The 21676-nt window shown below is 42.0% G+C and overlaps 1 protein-coding gene across 7 annotated transcripts in view; it reads right to left on the bottom strand.

The window, feature by feature from the left end:
• The window catches only part of ggps1 (geranylgeranyl diphosphate synthase 1), a 67299-nt gene that overhangs the window by 33635 nt on the left and 11988 nt on the right, over positions 1-21676 (bottom strand). For 2 of the 7 annotated variants that reach the window (XM_078541713.1, XM_078541714.1), the window contains exon 2: positions 8996-9176. The exons of 3 other annotated variants lie outside the window; for them this stretch is intronic. The gene's annotated coding sequence lies outside the window, so the exon portion shown is untranslated. Of the gene's footprint in view, positions 1-8995; positions 9177-17183; positions 17311-21676 lie in introns of all 7 variants that reach the window. 2 more of the 7 variants (XM_078541710.1, XM_078541712.1) reach the window with 1 other exon arrangement.

Consider the following 21676-nt stretch of genomic DNA (forward strand, 5'->3'; position numbering starts at 1 on the left):
CTGTCAGCATCCACCCTGTCTAGCCCCCTCAGGATCTTATATGTTTCAATAAGGTCACCTCTCATTCTTCTAAACTCCAATGGATACAGGCCCAGCCTGTCCAACCTTTCCTCATAAGATAACCCTCCCATCCCAGGTATCAGTCGAGCGATCTTTCTCTGAACTACTTCCAACATTTATATCCTTCATTAAATAATTAGACCAAAACAGTACATATTATTCCAGATGTGGTCTCGCCCATACCCTGTACAACTGTAACAAAGGAAAACATCCCAACTTTTATATTCCATTCCCTTTGTAATAAAAGGCAACATTCCATTTGCCTTCCTAAGCACTTGCTGCACCTGCACACTAACTTTCCCTGATTCACATACCAGGGCCCCCAGATCCCTCTGTACCTCAAGTTCTGCAATCTCCCCATTTAAATAATATGCTGCTTTTACAGGCTTTCTGCTAAAACGGGCAAGTTCACATTTTCCCTACATGGGCGAAGAAATCTTCTGCTGATAACCCCAGCTTGTCACCCTCCACCCACTGGCTGATGAATCAGTATTCCACGTTGAACACTAAACAGAAGCAGCATGGCGGCTAGGGCACAGAATGTACTCTGGGTGGGAGATTTCAAAGGCTCAGTAGGACCACTAGTAACTGAGGTAGCTGAGCCCTAAAGGTCATAGCACAAAGGTGATTAATCATTTCAGTCCTAGGACATTGCTGCAGGTGTTCCTCAGGGCAATGCCCTAGGCCCAAGAACCTTCAGCTGCTTCAACAATGAACTTCCCTCTATCATAAGGTCAGAAGTGGAGATGTTTGCTGATGATTGTACAATGTTCAGTTCCAATCTTGACTCCTCAGGTACTAAAACATTCGTGCCCATATGCAGCAAGACCTGGACAACATTCAGGCTTGGGCTGGAAAGTGGCAAGTAACATTTGTGTCTGCACACAAGTGCCAGACAAAGACCATCTCCAAAAAGAGGGAATCAAACCATCTGAGAGCACCATTCAATGGCATTACAAATCACTAAATACCAATTATCATTATCAAAGGCAACTACATAGGTATGAGGGCAGGTTTGGCCCTAGTGGACTGGGCAGGAAGACTGCAAGGTGGGACAGTTGATGAACAGTGGCAGATATTTAAGGAGATATTCAATTCCTCCCAAGTAAAATATATCCCAATGAGGAAGAAAGATGGTAAGAGGGGGAAAAAGCACCCACGGCTAAGCAAGGAAGTTAAAGATAACTTAAAGGCAAAAACTAAGGCATACCAAATTGCAAAGGTCAGTGGCAGGCTGGAAGATTGGGAAACTTTTAATGATCAACAAAGGGTTACTAAAAAAAATAATAAAAAGAGCAAAGGTAAATGATGAAAGAAAACTAGCGCAAAATGTAAAAACTGATAGCAAAAGCTTCTACAAGTATATAAAAGGAAAGAGTGGCTAAAGTGAATGTTAGTCCCTTGGAGGACGAGACTGGGGAGTTAATAGTGGGGAACGCAGAAATCGCAGAGGCGCTTAATCAATATTTTGCCTCAGTTTTCACAGTGGAGGACACTAGTACCACCCCAATAGTAACAGGTAGCGCAGAGGATATAGAGGAGGAGGAACTTAGAACAATCACCATCACTTGAGAAAAAGTACTGAGCAAACTATTGGGATTTAAAGGGTGACAAATCCCCAGGACCTGATGGCCTACATCCCAGGGTCTTAAAGGGAGTGGCAGCAGAGATAGTGGATGAATTGGCTATAATATTCCAAAATTCCCTGGATTCTGGAAAGGTTCCAGTGGATTAAAAAAATGCTAATGTAACACCCTTATTCAAAAAAAAAGTAGGAAACTATAGGCGTGTTAGTTTAACGTCTGTCACTGGGAAATTGTTGGAATCCATTATTAAGGAAGTAGTAATGGGGCATTTGGAAAGTCAAAATGCAATCCATCAGAGTCAGCATGGTTTTATGATGAGTAATTCGTGTTTGACTAATTTGCTAGAGTTCTTTGAAGATGTGACAAGCAAAGTGGATAATGGATGTAATATATCTGGACTTCCAGAAGGCTTTTGATAAGGTGGCACACAAAAGATTAATACGCAAGATAAGATCTCACAGAGTTAGGGGTAATATATTAGCTTGGATTAAGCATTGGCTAACCAACAGAAAGCAGAGTTGGGATAAATGGGTCTTTTTCTGGATGGCAAGCTGTAACTAGTGGGGTGCCACAGGGTTCAGTCCTTGGGCCCCAACTATTTACAATCTATATTAATGACTTGGATTCAGGGATAGAAGGTACTATGGCTAAATTTGCAGATGACACCAAAATAGGTGGGAAAGTAAGTTGCAATGAAGAAATAAGATATTTACAAATGGATATGGACAGGTTAGGTGAATGGGCCAAAATCTGGCAGATGGAGTTTAATGTGGCTAAGTGTGAGGTTAACCATTTTGGTCGGAAGAATAAAAAGGCGACTTATTACTTAAATGGAGAGAAACTTCAGGATGCTTCAGTGCAGAGGGATCTGGGTGTCCTCGTGCATGAATCGCTGAAAGCCAGTATGCAGGAACAGCAGATATTAAAGGAAGGCAAATGGAATTTTGGCATTTATTGCTAAAGGAAGAGAGTAAAAAAATAGGGAAGTGCTGCTGCAACTGTACAAGGCATTGGTGAGACCGCACCTGGAGTACTATGCACAGTTTTGGTCCCCTCACTTGAGGAAGGATGTAGTTGCACTGGAGGCAGTTCAGAGGAGGTTCACTAGATTGATTCCAGAGCTGCGGGGCTTGTCTTACGAGGAGAGATTGAGCAGTTTAGGCCTATACTCGCTAGAGTTTAGAAGGATGGGAGGAGATCTAATTGAGGTATGTAAGATGCTAAAGGGGATAGACAAAATAGACGTGGAGCGGATATTTCTCCTTCTGGGGCATTCTAGAACGAGAGGCCATAGTTTTAGGCTAAGGGGTGGTAGATTTAAATCAGAGATGAGGAGGAATTACTTTTCTCAAAGGGTCGTGAATCTGTGGAATTCACTACCTCAGAGTGCAGTGGATGCCAGGACTCTGAATAAATCTGAGGAGACACACAGATTTTTAATTAGTAATGGGTTGAAAGGTTATGGGGAGAGGGCGGGAAATTGGAGTGGAGGCCGAAATGAGATCAGCCATGATCGTAATGAATGGCAGGGCAGGTTCGAGGGGCTGAACTGCCTATTCCTGCTCCTAGTTCTTATGTTCTTATGTATCCTGGGAGGTTACCATTGACCAGAAACTGAGCCATTTATATAAATACTGTGCCACAGGAGACGGCAAGAGGCTGGGAATTCTGCAGCAAGAAACTAGCCTCCTGACTCCACAAAGCCTGTCCACCATCTACAAGGCACAAGTGAGGAGTGTGATGGAATACTCTCCACTTGCCTGGAACAACACTCAAGAAGCTTGACACCATCCAAGACCAAGCAGCCTGCTTGATTGGCACCCATCCACCATCTTCAATATTAATTCCCTCCATCACCAACAGTGCACAGTAGCAGAATTGTGGACCATCTACAAGATGCACTGCAGCAACTTACCAAGGCTCCTTAGACAGCACCTTCAAAACCTCTACCACCTCAAAGAACAAGGGCAGCAGGTGCATGGGAACACCACCCAAGTTCCCCTCCAAGCCACTTACCAACCTGACTTGGAAATATATTGCTGTTCCTTCACTGTTGCCGGGTAAAAATCTTGGAGCTCCCTCCCTCACAGCACTGTGAGTGTACCTACACCAGGTGGACAGCAACAGTTCGAGAGTGGCTCACCAACACCTTCTCAAGGGCATTTAGGAATGGACGATACATGCTGGCCTAGCCAGCAACATCCACATCCCATGACCGAATAAAAATACAAACATAAATACACACACAAATTAGGAGTAGACCATTTGGTCCCTTGGGCCTGCTCCACCAAATCATAAGATAATGGCTGATCTGATTGTGGCCTCAACCCCCCCATTCCACCTACCCCCAATAACCTTTGGCTCCCTTGTTAGTCAAGAATCTATCTACCTCTGCCTTAAAAATATTCAATGACCCTGCCTCCACCACTCTCCAGAAAAGAGAAAGTTCCAAAGACTCAGAAAAAACTTCATCTCGTCTTAAATGGGAGACCTCAAACTGTGTCCCCTAGTTCCAGTCTCTCCCACAAGGGGAAACATCATTTCAGCATCCCCTCAAGATCTTATATGTTTCAACAGAGCCACCCCGCAATCTTCTAAACATCAATGGATGCAGGCCCAACCTTTTCTCTTAATATTACACCAACCCAGGTGTCAGTCGAGTGAACCTTCTCTGAACTGCTAATGCATTTATATCCTTTTTCATATATGGAGACCAAAACTGTACATAGTACTCCAGATATGGTCGCAACCATGCCCTGTACAACTGTAACAAAACATCCCTTTTACATTCCATTCCCCTTACAAAACAACATGCCATTTGTCTTCTCAATCACTTGCTGTACTTACATACCAACTTTTCCTGATTATGCACCAGGACACTCAGATCCTTCTGTGCCTCAGTTCTGCCATCCTGCTTCATTTAAATGTCCTTTCTCTTCTTCCTGCCCAAGTGGACAAGCTAACATTTTCCCACATTATTATCTATCTGCCACATTTTTGCCCACTCACGTAACCTACCCATGTCCTTTTGAAGACTTATGCCCCCTTTATAACTATCTTTGTGTCATCAGCAAATTTAGCAACCATACATTTTCAGTGCAGCACGTCCACAGACTCCCTATTATCCACGCTGCTTGTTAGTTCCTCAAAGAACTCCAATAAATTAATCAAGCATGATTTCCCTTTCACAAAACCATGTTGACTCTGCCTGATTGTATTAAAATTTGGCAAGTGTCCTGCTATAACCTCCATAATGGATTCCAGCAATTTCACTACAACAGATGTCAAGTCAACTAGCCGGTAGTTTCCTGCTTTCTCTCCTTCCTTTCTTGAATAAAGGAGTCACATTTTCTATTTTTCAATCTGATGGGACCTTTCCAGAATGAATGGAATTTTGGAAAATTAAAACCAATGCATCTCCTCTCTTAGCAGCCACTTCTTTTAAGACCCTAGGATGAAGTCCATCAGGACATGGGGACTTGGCAGCTTTTAGTTCTAATAATTTTCTCAGTACCCTTTCCCTGGGAATTGTAATGATTTTAACTTCCTCCCTCTCTTTCACCTCCTGATTCACAATTACTTCTGGGATGTTTTTTAAATCCTCTACAGTGAAGACAGGTGCAAAATATCAGTTCAATTCATACGCCATTTCCTTATTTTCCATTATTAATTCCCCGTTCTAACTCTAGAGGACCAACGTTCACTTTACTTACTCTTGTCCTTTTTAAATACCTGTAGAAACTCTTACCATCTATTTTTAATATTCCTAGCTAGCTTTCGCTCATACTCTAATTTTTCCCCCTTAATTAATCTTTTAGTCATTCTTAGCTCTTCTTTATATTCTGTCCAATCTGACCTACCACTAGTGTTTGCAGGTTAAAAACTTTTTCTTTCAATTTTCTACTATCTTTAACCTCTTTAGTTAGCCATTGATGGTGCGTACTTCCCTCTTATATTCCAGTGAGAATGCATCTTGAGTATTCTGAAATATCTTCTTAAATGTCTGCCATTGCACATCTACTGACCTATCCCTTAATCTAATTTCACAATTCACCTTAGCCAACTCAGTCTTCATGCCCTCATAATTGCCATAATTTAAGTTTAAAACACTGGTCTTAAGATTCACTACTCTCTCCCTCAAACCAAATGTGAAATGGAATCTCATTATGATCACTGCTACCTATTACTGCCTTCACAATGAGTGTTAGGAAATAGAGATAGTTTAAGATATACATGTATTTGGGTCTATCTTTAATGTTTAAGTTTGATTTGTATTTCTGTTAAAGAGAAAGGGAAAGTTGAGTTTTAGTTTCACTTTAAAAGGTGCCTGCATTTTTAATGAAGATTTTATGACTTTTGAAGGGAGTAAAACAAACACAAGGTTAAAAAGAACTGTGATGTTGCCTAGCAACAGGGGTCCAAAGAGGGAGACCCCTACCACACACAATACCAGACAGAAAACTAAAGAAAAGCAGTTTCAGTTCCATTGAAAGCAATTGCCAGCAGAAGCAGCCTAGAAGGGACAGATAGCCAGTCCCAAACCAAAGTTCAGTTGAAGCCAGAATTCCATAGAGGCTGGACAGCAGAGGGACAGATAGCAAGTCACAAACTAAAAAGTTAAAGCCAGCTGCCAACAAAGGCTGAACAGGGGAGGAAACTGCAGAAACAGGTTCCAGAAACTAAAGAAGAAAGCCCCAAAATCCAGGGAAGTGGAACATGAAAGGTCAAGAGGACAGTTTAGTCAAATGACAAGGGCAGGAATTTTGAAAAAGATCCTGTTCTGTTCAAGTGAAAGTAAGGAGCAGAGAGGAAGGCAGCAAACATCAAGTTTAAAGGGAGAAAGCTACAGGACAGAGATTAAAAGCAATAAAAGCATGCGAGAAGTCAGAACGTCCAAGGAGACAGCCGAAGGTCTGTAATTCTTTACAATGGGCGGGTGAAGGAGTGACATTCTGCTGGCATGGCTGAGTCAGAGTGCGTGGAAGAAAACTTGAATGCACATGGTGATCCAGGGCAGAGGGACATCAGAAGGAGCGTTCAAAACCCTGGAGGTGGACCCTTGTGGAAGGCGTCTGAGAGAGAGCACTTTCTGGGAGAAGATTCCAGAGTGAGTTCATAGAGGGGGGAGATTTGAAACCCTCATGTGATAGACAGAGTTCAGTAAGACCAGTTGGCTCGTGGCGTGTCGTTGATCAGAAATTCATAGCATCTGTTTGGGGTGGCATCTGTCACTTGGTTTCAGAGTGTGGTGTCTGACCATAAGTTGCCAATTGCTTTACATGGACCGTACTTGCTGTGAACATTAGAGTATAAGATAGCTTTTGTAACTTGTGTTATCCTTGCAAATCTGTATGTATTTGTGAAGGTATAGTTGTGGGTGAAGGAATATCGTAATATAGTTAATCTTTTCTTGTTTAACAATAAATGTTTTCTTTTGTTACAAGTTCATCAGCTGACTCCTGCGGCTGTTCAGTAACCACTCTCGAAACAAAAACAAAAAATAAAAGTCAAGATCTATCAAGCTGGGTTCCACCCTGGGATTTGGCTTGTCCAGTAGTATCAGCTGGAATCATAACAATGAGATCATTAATTAATCCTGTCTCATTGCATATTACCCTATCTAGTATAGCTTGCTCCCTGGTTGGTGCTAAGAAACTGTCCCAAAAACACTCAAACTCATTATCCAGGCTACCTTCGCCAATCTGATTCGTCCAATGTAAATTAAAATCACCCATGATTATTGCCATACCTTTCTCAAGCCCCCATTATTTCTTCCTGTATGCCATCCTACAGTGTGGTTACAGTTAGGGGGCCTACAAACCATTCCCACAAGTGACTCCTTAGTTTTACTATTTCTCACCTCTACCCAACTGATCCTACATCTTGATTTTCAGAACTAAGGTCATCTCTATCTGTTGTACCAACATCATCCTTAACATAGCTACCTTTGCCTAACTTTTTGTCCTTCCCAAATGTCATGTACGTTTGAATATTCAGGTTCCAGTCTTTGTCATCCTGCAGCCACGTCTCTATTACAGCTAATCAGATCATAGATATTTATTTCTATTTGTGCTGTCAATTCATCTGTTTTGTTACAAATGCTGCAAGCATTCAGATGCAGGGCCTTTAGTTCTGTTTTTTTTTCTTTGCCTATAGCCTCTAACCTTATCTGCTAGTGCATCCTTAGGTTTGCACACCCTGCCCCTTCCTACCATACTCTGAACATCATTTCCCTTATTCCTACCTTGCTCTTTTGCCTTGTTGTCTCTATTTATCACATCTTCCTAAATGAGATCCCTTGCCCCCACTATTTAGTTTAAAGGCCTCTCTCCTGCCCTAGTTATACAACTCCCCAGAACACACAACCCAGCACTGTTCAGGTGAAGACCATCCCAAAGATATGGCTCCCACTTTGCCCAGTACTGGTGCCAGTGCCCCATGGACTGAAACTCTTATCTCAATCTTTGAGCCACGCATTTAATTCTAATCTATTTACCCTACTCCAATTTCTTCATGGCTCAGGAAGCAATCCAAAGAACATTAACTTTGTGGTTCTGCTTTTTAATTTATCCCCAGCTGCTCATACTCCCCCAGCAGAACTTCTTTCCTAGTTCTACCTATGTCATTGGTATCTGCATGGACCAAGACCAGTGGATCCTCCCCCTCCCACTGCAAGTCCCTCTCCAGCTCAGAGCAGGTGTCCTGAACCCTGGCACCAGGCAGGCAACACAGCCATCTGGACTCATGCTCTCAGCTGCAGGGAGCTGTGTCCATCCCCCTGATTATGCTGTTCCCAAATACCACTATATTCCTATTAACTGCACCCCACTTGGATGGTTTCCTGTACCGTGGTCAATTTGTTCCTTCACCCTTCAGCCACCACTTTCATCTATATTGCAAAGGCTGAGGCTCTTTCACTTTACCTTCTGGGCCCAGACCTGCCTCAGTCGCAGTAACACCCTCCTGATTTGGTCAGGGACAGGAGGCCCTATCCTAAGGGGGTGACTGCCGCCTGGTACAAAGTGTCCAGATAACTTTCCCCCTCCTCATGCAATGCACTGTCTGCAGTCCGGCCTTCAGCTCAATGGCTGAGCCAAAGCTCCTTAAGCCGCAGACGTGTTTGGCCTGGAACACCCCAGTGTCCAGGAACTCCCACATTCTGCAGACACAACAATAAAGTTGGCAGGACAAGTTTTATGCGCTAATTAATTTATTCTAATTTATAATTAATAAACACTGCCACTTCAAATAACCTTTACTACTGCTAGTAAACTTTACCACAACTAATAAAACCATACCATTACTAATAAGTTACACAGGTTTTGAAGATAAATGAGCAAAATATTCACCAACTACTTAGCTGTTTTCCTGTGTCATGCTTTGATTTCTCTCAAGATGGCTGCATCATTCTGGAGCCACAGACTGGGCTGGATTGGATAACTCTTCTAGGTGGTGCTGACTGCCTGCAGGTCCTCTTTTCGCCTGCTCTTCTAGGAGGTGGTTACTAATTCTGGGTCCTCTTTTCACCCGCTTAGGAAAATAGGGAGGGGGAAGTAGCAATACTGATCAGACAATATTACAGCAGTTGAAAGAGGATATCAATAAGGGTGAGCAGGCAGAGGAAATAGTGAAGGATTAAGAAACAGCAAAAGGATTCAAGACTCCAGTGGCAGTTGACTACAGACCTTCTGACAGCAGGGATGCTGTCACGATATGCAAAAATATGGAGATCAGTGAAGCAAACGGCAAAGGCAGAGCAGTTACGATGAGAGATTTTATACTTTTCAATCTGAAAATAAAGGTGTAAAGGCAGTGACTTTCTAGAACATATCCAAGTGTTTCCTGAAACACTATTTTAGGACTGACAAGCAAACAGGTCCTACAAGATTTAGTAATGAGTAAATCAGCCAGATTTAATTAGCTATCTGACAGTAAGGGAGCATCTTACAGAGACCCTAGAGGTGTCAGCTGTGGCTCAGTTCATAGCACCCTCACCTTTGAGTCAGAAGGTTGTGGGTTCATGTCCCACTCCCGGAAAAAAAAATCAAGAACTGTGAATGTACTCGAAAGAGTTACAGAGACCCTAATGAGACAGCTCAAGAAGGAGAAAGATCACACACCAAAAGGTGGCTGACCTATACAGGTTCCAGCCCCCTTTAAATATCCAAAGGAGCCAATTCCACTGAGACATAAACCCACAGGATCCAGCCCCTCTAATTTGCCAAAGGTACTGACTTGCACTGGTGTATAGATCTATAGGATCCACTCTGCAGGGCCTTGGTCAGCCTCTATTTGAAGTACTGAAATCAGTTGTGGGCACTGCACCAGAGGAAGGATATGCGCAGTGCCAATTCACTAAAATGACACGAGAGCCAAAAAGGCTAATTCCCTGTGTATAGAGGATTAAGGGGTATCTGATGTTATGAATTTGAACAAGCATCATCATCTCAAAGTTGCAACTGGACTATTCACAAGGAAAATCAGAAAGCACATTTTCCAATAAGGATAGTGGATTCTAGAAATACTCTTCCATAACAGTCTGTGGATCTTGAGACAAATTGTTAGGCAAGGTGTCAAAGGATTATGGAGCTTCTCTACCCCACCATGATCTTTTGAGAAGATTACCTGAAAGTCAAGAATAGCTTGTACCAGATAGAGCATGCATGGCATGATATTGGGATACTGGTGTGAATGTGCAGATGTGATTTGTTACATATGGAAGAACTAACATGTAAAAGTGCATGGTGAATTTTCAAAGAACAGGTCCCAGACCCACTCAGTTACCCAATAAACAGCATGTAGAGTAAGAAAACATTTTTAAATCATCAAGGCACTGACACATATGCGAGAGAAACTGACTAAGACAATCAAGATGGTAATAGTCAAAGGGGGTAACGTAAAAGGGATTTGGTTTGGGACAATTGAAGGCAATGGGGAAATAGTACCTAAGAATTATCCATAAAATAGATACAGGGAAAGCTGGAGAATCAAGTCCATGCATAAGTTGTTGCTCTCATTGTATGTATTTATAAATTAACAATTCAATGTTCGCAACACTCCTGCAAAGGATAAGGACTATAATTGAATGAGGTGAGCAGCAGACAGGGAGTGCCAATCCAAGTTGATAACGATCTGATTATTCTAGTAGCTTTAGTATGTCATCTGCTCAGCTGTGGCTCAGTTCATAGCACCCTCGCTTTTGAATCAGAGGGTTGTGGGTTCATGTCCCACTCCCGGAAAACCAAGAACTGTGATTGTACTCAAAAGAGTTGCAATCTGTGACTGTTGATAACTCGAAAGAATTTTACTGCACATAATCAAAAAATTAGGGAAACAAGCCAGGTCAGCCAATGATAAGGAGTCACTAAGGATACTTCCTTCAAAGAAAGAAATTGTTTAATAACCTGAAGAAATTTACTGGATGTTATAGGAATCTTAAAAGCTTCCATAGCAGCTTGTTAGTTGAAAAACACAAAACAGGGCTGTCATATCTGCCAAGGGCATGTCTTCAGCACATTCTGGACAAGGCTGGATCTCATGGCCCACAAGTGAAGCAAAAGAGAGAGAGAAAAAAAGGTCAAAATAGACTCTCAAGACAGAAAAAGAAAATCACTTTGGACAGGAAGGAGTCATCCATGCTGGCCGGTCTTCTGCAGAGGGAGAGAGAGCATCCTAGCAACTTGGCTAGCTTGAGAAGAAAGTGAACAAAGGGGAAGGTGGCTACAAACAAAACAGACAAGATGTTGCCACCCCCAGCTGCAAATAAATCAGCTTCATCCATCCATTTGCCCTCCCGGATTGGTAAACTGTGCTCAACCATCACAGGTCCTATGCGTCTTCTGTCTATATAGCTTATGCATCATACTTAAATTGCTGCTTCTTAATAAACTACTCTTAAATCACTTACGTGCTCAACCCCCTTTTTGGTGCTCTAACTCCCAGCTGAACCTATGGTATCAATATTAAAATACTGAAGCAGTTACAATGATAGATTCTATTTTTCCTAATGACTCAAGTTGACAGTATACTACTGCATATATTCCACAAAGTCAAATTAGTACTGCAAAGACGAGCATCCTTTGTGTAGATTGCAATTGCATGTGTTGCCATAAGCAAGGACAAGCTGAGCAGTGCGCACAAAAGGTGATCAGGTCACCCTTTAACAACCTTGTGTTCAGTCCATAACACCAGCAATAAAAAAAAACCCAGCAGTATACACAAATACTTAAATGGTAACACTAACCTGCAGCTTTGCATCCAGCTCATCCATCATGCATTGATAAAGAAGATTTTCTCCTCAAGCAGAACATCAACAGTCTCCACACAGCTCTGCGACAGGTACAAAATGACTTTGCACAATAAATTTTCAATTTCTGATCTAATTTACTGAGATGTTTCTGAGAACAAACTCATCCATTTTGGTCCCTATTTTGAGGAAGTAAGAGTGCTCCCCCCATGACTGCTCTTGAGCATTTCCCGGAGACTAGTATCGAAGCACAATGAGCAGCTTTGGACAAAGTAAGAGCTTTTAACTCTGCTAGCAATCACAAGTAAAGAATTTGCTTCCAGACCTTAGTCAAGATGACTTGGTAATTGATAATCAAGACATAAACTAAAATGCAGACTTGATTACTGTTTTTCCTCCCTCCCTCAATACATGTTCAACCCAAAATGATGACCCAGATAAGATGCAGTGTCAGAGGACTCCATTACCACAATGCAACTCCACTCTACAGCTTTGCCATTTATCTTCTCATTACGATATTGCCATGATCCCAAAGCTCAAGAAACATGAACATAAAAACCAAAGCTTACTTAGTCTTCTTAATGTCTTTCCACAGCTTGAAGTGAATAGAGCAGCTACAAAAGGAAGAAGCAAAGCAACTACAAGAGGCTGGTGGATAATGGAGGAGAACACCAAGGTCTGAAGTTGCCTAGCACAAGAGGAAGATGCTCAAATACTGAAGTAACCCATGTCCAAATGCAGCAAGACCTGCACAACATCCAGGCATGGGCTGATAATGCAAGTAACATTCGCCCTACACAAGTGCCGGGCAATGATCATCTCCAACCAGAGAATCTATCCATCACCCCTTGACATTCAATGGCATTACCATCACTGAATCACCACTTTCAACATCCTGAGGGTTACCATTGACCAGAAACTGAACTGGGCTAGCCATATAAATACTGTGACTACATGAGCAGGTTAGAGGCTTGGAATCCTGTACCAAGTAACTCACCTCCTGACTCCCAGAGACTGTCCACAACCTACAAGGCACAAGTCAGGAGTGTAATGGAATACTCCCCACTTGCCTGATGAGTGCAGCTCCCACAACACACAAGCTCAACACCATCCAGGAAATAGCAATCCGCTTGATCAGCACCACACCCAAACATTCACTCCCTCCACCACTGACACACAGTGGCAGCAGTGTGTACCATCTACAAGATGCACTGAGAAACTCACCAAGGCTCCTTTGGCAGCACCTTCCAAACCCATGACCACTACCATCTAGAAGAACAAGGGCAGCAGATGGATGGGAATACCACCACCTGGAAGTTCCCCTCCAAACCACTCATCATTTTAACATGGAAATGTATCACGGTCCCTTCACTGTCATTGGGTCAAAATCCTGGAACTCCCTTCCTAACAGCACTATGGGTGTATCTACATCACGTACTGCAGCAGTTCAAGGCAGCCCTTCACCACCACCTTCTCACAGGTAAGTAGGGATGGGCAATAAATGCTGACCTAGCCAGCAAAGCCCACATCCCTTGAATGGAAAAAAAGGCAATGTGCATGCCCAACAGGCTACAGAGTGCTCAGGAGAGATACTGTCCCATCAGCTAAGCTTCGTTGGCCGAGTGCAGATGGTTGAAGACAGTAAAGTGGGAACGCAAAATGGGGGAGGGCGTGAAGGATAAATAGCGAGCCCAAGGATTAGATTTATCATTCCATCGCACCCTCTGACCCGTCAGTCTATGGCTTCTTAGACTACTCTAACCAAATACAATGCAAATTTCAGCAACAGTATTCCATATTCCCCTGGAACACACTGCAGCCCATTTGTCCTGAATATCCTACACTTATTTAATGGCAGCCATTTCCTCCCATTCACATTCAAGTTTACTCACTTGCACCTAGAAAGTATTTTGCTCACTTTTAAAAAAAAAAAATGCTCTGACTTGTCAGAAGGAGACTGTCATTATATTTTGTTCAGCACTTTAGTCTCTTTCTTTCATTTACTGCAAAATAACTGCTGAGGTCACTAAACTCATGATCTACCTGCATGCAACAGTGATTGGCATATCAGATACGCAATTGTGACCCACAATTCTCTCCTTATGCTTTTTATATTATATTTTGGTTTGCAGTCTTCCTTCTTCAGTTCTGGCAGAGTCTGTATCCAAAACACCAATCCTCTCTCCAGATAATGACCAATTTACTACATCTTCCTAGCACTCTCCAGTATATAGATGGTCCTTAAGATGATTCTCTCCCTATCCACAGCACTCAATTACATTGTTAACTTGACAATAATCAGAGATAGTCATTTGGTAGTACAGAACTTGAGTATTGCTGAAAAAGAGAGACGCTGTCGATGTCTTTCATCTTGCAAATCTGTCCTAATGTGTGCAAGAATACCAAAGGGAACAACAATTTGTACTGTATGAGAAGAGGGTGCTGACTGGTCGGAAGAGGCATCTCCATGGCAATGCTTCTACCAATCAGAGTCCACCAACCAACCAGTCAGCACCCTCTTCTCATACAGTACAAACTGTTGTTCCCTCTGGTATTCTTGCACACATCAGGACAGGTTTGCAAGACAAAAGGCTTCAGCAGCATCTCTTTTTTCAGCAATAATCAATCAGAGGCGCTTGTACAACTTCAATGGACGCTGCTACAAATCTTACCCCCACCTCAAAAATATTTATTCCCTGCTCAAATCATGCTGGTGCTCTTGCCTTTCCTTGCCCTGCCTCATTCTGGTACTTTTCCCATCCAAACCCCTTCTCATTTCATGTTGGCACACTTCTCCCTCTCCCCCAGCCCACACTGGCACTCCTCACCCTCCCTGACACACCCTCAATTTCTGCTGATGCAGGATATTGAATGGCAATGCAAGCTTTGGTGGAAATTCCTGACAATTTCTGCACTGTGTCAAAAATGAAATAACTTTTCACCTGCATAAAACTACATTCAATTGGCACCTTGAATAGGGGAAAAATATCCCCAGAAACATCAAGTGGGTTTTTAAAGGATCATCTTAAAAAGGAGACAAACAGAAGTAGTGGAATTTAGGAAGGGGATTCCTGAGCTTGGGGCTTATTTGGATGAAGGCATTTGGATGAAGGCATTATTTTCAGTGGTGGCACAAGAGGGCAGAGTCAGATTCCACTTGATGAGGACTGAAGGAGTAAGAGTCAAAAGCACTAAAGCCAAAGATTTAACACAAGAGATGAGAATTTTTAAATTTGAGGCAGCCAAAGGTGAGGGCAGGCAATGAAGAGTAGGACTTGGTACAGGGTTGAATGCAGGCAGAGTTTTGGATGGGTTGAAGTTCACAATATAAGCTTGAACTAACTGAATCTGGACATGACAGGCCTGTGTCTGGCTTTCAGCAGAGGGGTGCAGGCATAGTGTTACAACAATAGGCACTGGGGTTGGAAACTTGGCTTGTGGTCAACTAGGATTCTGAATTTGTGAACAGAAGGGGCAAAATATGGGATGAGGGAATGGTTTGAAGTGCAGTGTGAAGATGACAACTTCAGTCTTATCAATGTTTAGGTAGTGGAAACTGCGGTTCATCCAAGATTGGATGTGGCAGAAGATGATATGTTAGAGAAAGTGAAGAAACCAAGGGGCAGCATATAGATGAGGAAGTGGAGGGAAGTCTAGGATAGATCCTTTGGGGATTGTGGTGATAAATGGTGTGAGAGCAGGAAGAGAAGCCATTGCTGGAGATACAGAGTAAGGAGCAGAACCAAACAGGGCAAGTCCCATGGAATTGGATAAAAGAGGAGAGATGGTGGAGGAGGGTGATGTGATATGTTTGACCATGTCAAAGGATGTTGGGAGGTCAAGGATAACAAGGACAAATAACTCATCAGGGTCAGTTTAAAAAATATGTTAGTTTTGACTTTGGCGCTATGACAGGGACAGGGCTTGCCTGAAGACACTCAAATAAAACTGTGGGAAAAGATGGATACGAGCTTGGAGGCTACAACAAATTCAAGAAGTATAAAGAGGGATAAAAAAAAGGGTGGGGGGGAAAAGAGTTTGCATGGAAAGAGGCCAACTTTTTCCTGAGGAGAGGATGCCAATTGTGGCTTTGAAAGGGAAGTGGTCACTGCCCAAAGAAGGAACCATTTTGAATGGCAACTCTCAGAAGCCCATGAAGGGAAGCTGGCGGGCATCTCTTTACTAGGAAATGAATTCAATGAAGTGGGAGATGGGTCACTTGGACAAGATAAAGACATACGGGAAGATGGGACAGAGACAAGAGAGAAACAGATACAGGTTCACAGTTGGAGCATGGGGAAAGGGGTAGGGACAGGAAGCAGATGATCTCAATCTTACGTGACCACCAAGTACATGAGCTCCTTGAACTTGTTGGGGAGTAAGGATAGAGAGGTGGGTGTCAAGATATCTTTTGACTATGGTCTAGATTTTCTTGGTTGGAAATTGTTACTGGGTATTACAATCACTATTCAAACCAAAGTGATATAAAATGACAACCAAGGAGAGTGAAACCAAGAGAGGAGAGAAACAACATGCATTTATACAGCATGTCCAAAAGTGATTTCCAATTAATGAAATACTTTTGAAATGTAGTCACTGTTTTTAGGCAAATCCAGCAGCCAATTTGTGCACAGCAAAGCCTCTCAAACAGCACTGTGGTGATTTGATTTTAATGGTATTGGTAAAGAACCAGCTGTTGACCAGGAAACATGAAGGATCCCCCTGCTCTTCTGCCAATTGTGCCATAGAACGTTTTACACACTCGTACAGCACACTGATTATTTGCCTTGAAAACAAACTAGGCATCGCTTCAGTTTAACATCTCATCAAAAAAAAAAGCACTCCCTCCGTATGGCTTTGAGCCTTCATAGAATCACAATGATTACAGCACACAAGTACAAGTCTGGTCAACTCCTGGAGTGGGGCTGGAACCCATGACCTTTTGATTTAAATCAAGAAATCGACCATTAAACAAATGCTTCACATTACAAACAACTCAAATTTAACATTAATCTTGGGTCTTCAAATTAAATCCAAGGTCAGCAGGAAAAGAAAGCAAACTCCAAAGAAGGTGATATTGCCTATGCTAAGTGCAATATTATACACAGTTTGCCAACTCAGTTAAAAGAACTGGTACTTTGTAAACAAGTCCACCTCAGAATACACACAGAATTCTTGCAGATACATAGCAACACAGCTTTTCATAAGGAAATGTCTTTAGCCAAGCATACATGTGCACAAATCAAATGTTTAAGCTTGTATTCACATATAGCACACTGGGCGAAGTTTACCTTCTTGAAGACAGACAGTAAAGTATGAGATTGCCAAGGATTGTCACTGAATTCAAGCTTGCTCAGCACTCTGGTATGGGAACTTTGATGATGTGCTGCCTTCCCGCCTCAGGAAGTACCGTCAATGCTAAAAAACAGCAAAGCAACATAATTAGGCTTTGCGGGAAGTTTTAAACAATTATACAATTCTAAATAAAAAAGTTAATTTTAGTCATAGATCTCCCTAAGTTATTTAGCACTAGCTGATTCTTAAGACTCATCACATTTAACAGCATCAGTTATCCCTCCACAAAAAATTTAATTTGCCACCATGCATCAAGTACCAACAAGAAAAACTACAGTGGAAGTAATCGCAGACTTTATCCTTCTTCTATTCAAGAGTTAAGCAGTGCTTGACTGCAAAGTCAAGTTATCTCCAAGAAGACATGACTGGTAATGAAAGCTCTGAACCAAGCAACAGGCTTCATGATCACGACTTGAACCAGGCCAACCTGTGGTACTCCTGTCATTCTAACCTGTTGAGGCCTGATATTTTTTGACACCTCCAAGAGTCTAGTGAATAGCAGTCAACGTGGGAGGCAACAGGAGGGCAAGACTCCACCTGTTCAACGTCCCGGATTTTCTTTTTAAGAACAGAAATCCCAAACAGACTGCTGAAAACCATATGATCCAAAGGTGTTCTGCAAAGCGGTCCCCCTATCTGCATTTGGTCTCCCCAATGTAGAGGAGACCAGAACACCTTCAGTCTGTCTGAAAGCATGACCCAGACCCGCCTGTCACTTGCCATTTCAATACACCATCCTTTCTTACCCACATGTCTGTCCTTGGCCTGCAATGTTCCAGTGAAGCCCAGCACAAACTGGAGGAACAGCACCTCATCTTCCGATTAGGCACCTTACAGACGTCCGGGCTTAGCAATGAATTCAACAACTTCAGACCATGAACACTCCTCTATTGTCACCCCTTCTCTAAAAGTTATTTTTATCCTTTTTTAAACCACTAATCTCCTTTTCTATCCTTTTTCCCCAACCACACCCCCACAAGGGTCATCCTTGCTTGTTCCAAGTTGTAATTTCAGAGTGCTGATCCTTGTTCTACTATTCACACATTCTGCATTCTTATCTTTTAGCCACGATCAGTACCTTCTTTAGCCCTTACCACTACCATTAACATTCCCTTTGTCTTGTATCCAATGGCATCTTTGTCAATCACTCCTTAGCCCCCACCTATCACTGACCTTCTAGCCAGCTTCACTTGCTCCACCCCCCTTAAAGTATAATTTCATCACATTTCTACTTCTCTTTAGCTCTGAAGAAGGGTCATATGGGCTCGAAACATTAACTCTGTTTCTCTCTCCATAGATGCTGCTAGACCGGCTGAGTTTTTCCAGCATTTTCTGTTTTTATTTCAGATTTCCAGCATCCGCAGTATTTTGCTTTTACCTTGGTATTTGGATTGTCTGGAATTCAGAAACAATGGTGAATTTGAGAATGAGTCATGGCAGGAGTAGATGGAGAAAGGAGTTTAATCTAAGGCATCAGTCAGTCCCCATAAAAGGTGCTAGATCAAACCCATAAATGGGCATAGGAGTGGCAAATAAAATTCACTAAGAGCAAGGCTAAGATGTTGAATACGGGACGAATTGTCAGATGTATGCTATGAACGACGCAGAACAAGGTTAAAAAAGTGAGGTTGATTGGAATCAAGAAGGGTGGAATTGGCACCAAATCACTGATGGGCTGTAATAAATAAAGCAAATAGATTGTTCAACTGCAATCACTAAACCAGTAGAATGCAAGTCAGAAAATGTCAAATGTCAATGTGCATGTTAGACCACACCTAAAATATCAATTTTAGTCACCTAATGCAAGGAAGACACAATCAAAATATATCTCCCAGCTTCAGGAGAGTAAGCTATGAAGAAAAGGAAGCAAGGGGAACCTTGCAGAGGTATACCAAGATATTAAATGTTGTGGAGTAGATAGATCCACTTTGAGCCAGGGCAAGTGGATCTTGGAGGCACAGGCTAATTAGTGTAATGTCAACTTAATAGTAAAGTTCTTCCTGACATTAGTGAGTAGAGCACTCAAACATTTGGAGGAAGCTTCTACAGGCGATAATGGATGTGGAGACCTGGAGAGGTGGGGGGGGGGGGGGGAAAACTTGGCAAAGGAAAGCAGGTGGGAATATCCATGCTAGGTTCACTGATGTCACACAAAAGGCAACAGCAGAACTCAAGTAGATCAGGGATTAAAAGACAAATTGATCAATTCAGCATTTAAAAAAAATCTGATCAGCCCCAAAATTGAGTTACTTCTGTCCAACTCTTTCAGTGGTTTCATACAAAATGAAATTTAATTAGTAGTGTGCTTCCTTTATGTTCACTAGCAACAAGCAAATCCATCTCTGCTGCCTGTGTGATGATCCAGATGCCATGTTCCCAATTCCCCTCCTGGAATTCCTAGACTTGCAGTCTCTCCTTCCAACTTTAGTGTAGTTATAACCACCTCTATGCTATTGGCTGATGAGCTCCAATTCAAAATTAACAACCCACTTCAAAGCTAATGTTCCTATCACATGGAATAAAAACAAAATGCTAAGCTCTGAAGAGTGGTCATACTGACTCGAAACATCAACTCTATTTCTCTCTCCACAGATGCTGCGAGACCTGCTGAGTTTTTCCAGTATTTTCTGTTTATATTACAGATTTTCAGCATCCACAGTAGTTTGCTTTTATTCTTATGACACGGGTATAATTTTCTTGTTTGCTATTAGGAAACTACTTACTATGAACAAAATAAGAAATAAAGAATCTGTTCATTTACAATAACCACTAATGGGTAATGTTTTCCTGTGCTTCTAATTTGTCACTTCATTTCAGGGGAAGTGATTTGGGCATTTGGTAACTTGACCACTAAGTGCAGGATGATTCAATTGTATCCTTTGTGCTCCGACAAGGCAAATATACTCTTAGGTGATGACAATTGTAATCCAATTCCTTTCTATGAGAACAGTGAGTCTGATTTCTAAGCAAATCAGAAGGATGAAGGTCAGAGATGAGCAGCGGGAGTGAAAGTAATTGGATAGCTCTTTCAAAGAGCCAGCACAAGCACAATGGACCAATTGAGCTCTTCTATGCTGGATGATTCTTTTGGAATGGCTCAGTCAGCGAGAATAAGCTGATTTCTCAAGTCCATTCTACATTGATTTCCATGTATAGACAAGTTCATAGAGTGGAGGTTTGGGCTTTTGTACAAAATGGGAAAAAATTCAGAGGAGAAATTGTTTGAAGTCAGTTTTTAGGCTTCAAAAGGAGGAGATGTTGGTTTGAGAAATCTTTTCAGTCTCGAAAATATCAGCACAAAATACTCCCAGTTAAATGTAAAGCACAACAGAGCATTTACAGCACAGTAACAGGCCATTTGGCCCAACAGGTCCATGTCAGTGTTTACATTCCACACAAGATGTGGATTAAATCATTTTCTGCTCCACCCAGGTTTTAGCCTCAACCTCGCATTAACAGTTTCACTTGCCATTTACTCTCTTTATTGCATCTGCAATGTTATCTTTTTGTTAGCATTAATTTACCACCTGGTTAGAGAAGCTGAAAACAGGTCCACTCACCTGGATAGTCTGTTTGCAAATGAAATAGCTCATTCACTAACAAGTAGTAATGCAAAGCACAAAAATGAACAATTATAGCAAGTCTTACTAGCCTTGGGCTCCTAGCCAGATGTGCTTTTGAAGTACATGCACTATTAGTTAGAGACAATGGTTAGTTACCAACACCGCAAACTGGCCACCTGGGATAATTATGTAGCTTGCTCCTGGCTTAGTCTCATTCCACTGGGCTTTCCATCATTGAAGTCCAAACCACAATGTGGGACAGTGACACAGAGCTGACAACCAGAAGGAGGATAGTGGAAACATGACACTAGGGTATCCAGGAAACAGGAGAAATGTTCTTGTTTCTGGTTTTGTCCCTAAGTACCACTGGATTTGAGTGCAAGATACTGCTGCAGCAAAATGGGGGAAATTAAAATATAACGTTATATTTCCAATGTGAAAGCCACTGAAAAGTAGCATTAGAAGGACAAACATGTTATTGAGAGAAAAATTACAACAAGCTTAAAGTACACCTCCACATATAGCAAGGCCATAGTGGATCAATTACCCTTTGTGAAATTGCTTAGGGTTGAATATGAGTTTCTTGGATGGAATTTAATGGAGCAAAGTTCTGGTCTCCATGGGAACTCTGCCAGTTACATAATCTAGCAAACTGTCTGCACCAAATTATTCTCCAATCAGGGAGTGACACAGTCTTGCACTCTATCAAACACCAAATCAAATTGTTTCAAACTCACTTTTAACCACTTGGGTATCAAAATCAACACGTTAGGTCCTTTGATGGTGAGGTTTCCATGCAGACTAACATGGTTCATGTGTACACTGACAATATAGCTTCCATTTAGATAGCACTTTTGCATTAAAAG

Source organism: Cetorhinus maximus, chromosome 5, assembly GCF_964194155.1.
Source record: "Cetorhinus maximus chromosome 5, sCetMax3.hap1.1, whole genome shotgun sequence".
NCBI classification, from domain to species: domain Eukaryota; kingdom Metazoa; phylum Chordata; class Chondrichthyes; order Lamniformes; family Cetorhinidae; genus Cetorhinus; species Cetorhinus maximus.